General features: G+C 30.6%; 1 long non-coding RNA gene across 1 annotated transcript in view; it reads left to right on the forward strand.

Annotated features, from left to right (window-relative positions):
* The window catches only part of LOC111085522, a 44757-nt gene extending 42789 nt beyond the window's left edge, over nucleotides 1-1968 (forward strand). Inside the window, exon 3 of the long non-coding RNA XR_002610346.1 lies at nucleotides 1845-1968. This is a non-coding gene — a long non-coding RNA (uncharacterized LOC111085522). The remainder of the gene's footprint in view (nucleotides 1-1844) is intronic.
* The last annotated feature ends 1072 nt before the right edge of the window (nucleotides 1969-3040 follow it).

Consider the following 3040-nt stretch of genomic DNA (forward strand, 5'->3'; position numbering starts at 1 on the left):
AGATACCAATTATAGATGGCAGGACCAGTGCTGAGGTGAAAGGAAATATCTTTAAAAAATTTTTGAAAAACAAATTTATTCTTAGAGGGCGCTTATTTACAGTCTAAAACGTATTTTAGGAATTTTTTCATTAAATTCCTCTTTAAACTTCATTAGATAATATAATTTTGTACAAATAATTGAATGTTATGCTACTATTTATAAAAATAAAATCAGAAATCCATTAAAAGATAAGTTCTCTATCATTTTTTCAATTCACAAATGATTTTGCCCTCACACTTGCATTGCCTACTAAGAAAGTTAGTAGCCAGTAGTCATCGGGTTAATTAACTCTTGAGGAATCAGTGTTTCAGCTAAGAAACCTGTCAGTATCTTCAAAAGCTACAGTTATTTCTTTCATTATCTCATAAGAAATTTTTCTTAAATAACTGGTGGCAGGTGGTACTGATTTTATATTTTACAAAAAAAAGTAAATCTACAACAGTACTTGGAGCCAATAGCTAATATTTGTGTGTTCTGTAAGTAAGGTAAACTCTATTATTTATTATTATACTTTTGTTATAGAGATGTTTTGCATTGTTAGTTTAACATACATATTTAGGACTAATTTAAATTTCCTAAGCTGGCCAAACTTTGTGCAATATTATTTGGATTATGGCTGAAAATATCATAAACAGTGAAGGTATGGAAATGATGAAACAATGCATTTTATTATTTATAAGTAAGAATGTACAAAAAGTGTATTTAATTAACTATACTGATTATCAGGTTGATTTTTTTTTAGTTTTGCTGTAAGTATGCTTGCTCTGATCAGAAATTAATATAATTATTTGGTATAAAAGAACAGGAAAGATTATTAGCCTACAGCTGTTTTTTTTTCCTTGTTTTATTCTGGAACTGCTAATTTTTCCTACTTATAGTAGCATATAGTTCATCAAAAATGATGGGGAAGTACTATCACTCCCACCCTATAGTATACTCTAATCTCACATTTCATAGCTAACTGAAACAAATAAGTTTTGCAAAATCCAGCTTGACCAACAAAGAGGCAGAAAAGTGCAGTCGAGGCAGTCAAACATTGGTAAATTCCTTTGTGAGCTAATCAAAATTAGGATAATTCATGAAATGAATTCATGGCATATTCATAGCATAATTATTGGTAAAAATCAGCTAGATTTAAAACTTTTAATAGATAGAAAAGCCAATGCATTTTGGTAACACTACATTACAACAATGGCTTTTATGTCACATTGCTTAGCAACAAAAGTATAACCTAATATTGTTGTTAGTCTATATACTAAAAGTATAAAATGAAATGTATAGACAACAAAACTGGAAAACTGTTTGTTGATTTCTTAATTTAAAGTCTCCTTGTTTTTTTTTATTAAAAATGTTGGTGATACAACTGAAAATTGCTTAATTCAGAAACTATTTAAGTTTAAAATTGAAGTGATATTTTTACTTGCATGATATATTTTATGCACTTGGCTCTAGGCTAGGTGATCCCCCACACCATGTCTTTACTTTAGGTTTATTATACCAACACTCACTACACTTATAAGGTTTCACGGCCCACACACCCTCACGGCCTCCATGCATCCCCGTCACTAAAATCGTAATGGGCAAAGAGTAATCGACTATTCTATCTGGATAAACGCATTTTGGCTTTTGACTTCTTTTATTTCGAGAAATCAAGTGTGACACACACTGGCTTTTATATAGGTTAGATTTTATTGTGTGTAAAGTGTGCATTATTTACAGTCCATGATTTTTTAAAAATTATCTTTAATAAAATCTAACATGCACACACGAAAAACCAATAAATCTAATTTGTTTGTTTCTAGATTCTCCAGTTTTGATTGAACGTATTACGTCCAAGTTACGAAGTTCCATTTCGAGGATGGAAAAATCTCATTAAGAAGTTTTCTTATTACTCCATAACTTTATAAATTATTTTTCAATATTCAGCTGAAGATATGATAAAACTTATAAAAGTAAGTTTTATTTTCAATTTACATAAATTAATTTGTATTTAATATTATATTATTTCAAGTAAGTATCTATTAATGAAAGTTTCTGATGTATCATTTTAACTATTAGGACTGTATTTATTGACCTGTTTTACCACAACTCCACCCAATATAAATTGTATTTATTTTATTCTCCCATTAAAATTGAACTAAGATTTTAACATTTCCGGTTCATGTAATGAATCGGTTCATTTTTTTAAATCAGCTTTTTCTTTCGGTGAAGAGCCATTATCCATATCTATGGGTGTGTTTTCTTTCCTGTGGATGGTGTCTTCAGAAGATGAGGTGTGTTTAGATGTTTCGCGGTGACTCAATTGTTTGATCTCATGCGTCTCGTTGCAAGCTTTTTATTCTTAGTACAATGGGGAATTAGAACGAGCATATTATGTGAATGCAGCCTTCTTGAGAACCCACTAAATTCAACCACGCTGAAAGTAGCTTATTTTTAAGCTACTGAATTCAGAGAAAAGACAGGACATAGTGACAAAAGAAACGAACAGATTAAAAAAAAAACTAATTTCCAGAAAACCAAACTTATCAAAGGACATAAAAATATAACTTGCTCGTAAGATATACAACAATAACAACAACAAAAAACTTCTTAAGATACAAACCTCTACAACACAGTAAATTGCGGTAAAACCACAATTCATCACCCAGATATATCCATTAAACAATAGGGGTTCACCAAACTGCTTTGACCTTTATTCGGACTTTTAATATGAATAAAGTCCCACTGACTATATTATTATTTTTATCAAAGTGCTCTTGCTGGGATAATTCTTCCTGCAACAATTCCCATCTGTTTACTCTACCTTCTACCAGAATCATTCTTCTATTTTTATACTCCTCCTATTCTTCCTGCAACAATTCCCGTCTGTTCACTCCACCTTCTACCATAATCATTCTTCTATTTTTATACTCCTCCTATTCTTCCTGCAACAATTCCTGTCTGTTCACTCCACCTTCTACCAGAATCATTGTTCTATTTTTATACACCTCCTATTCTT

This window comes from Limulus polyphemus, unplaced genomic scaffold (assembly GCF_000517525.1).
Source record: "Limulus polyphemus unplaced genomic scaffold, Limulus_polyphemus-2.1.2 Scaffold442, whole genome shotgun sequence".
NCBI classification, from domain to species: Eukaryota; Metazoa; Arthropoda; class Merostomata; order Xiphosura; family Limulidae; genus Limulus; species Limulus polyphemus.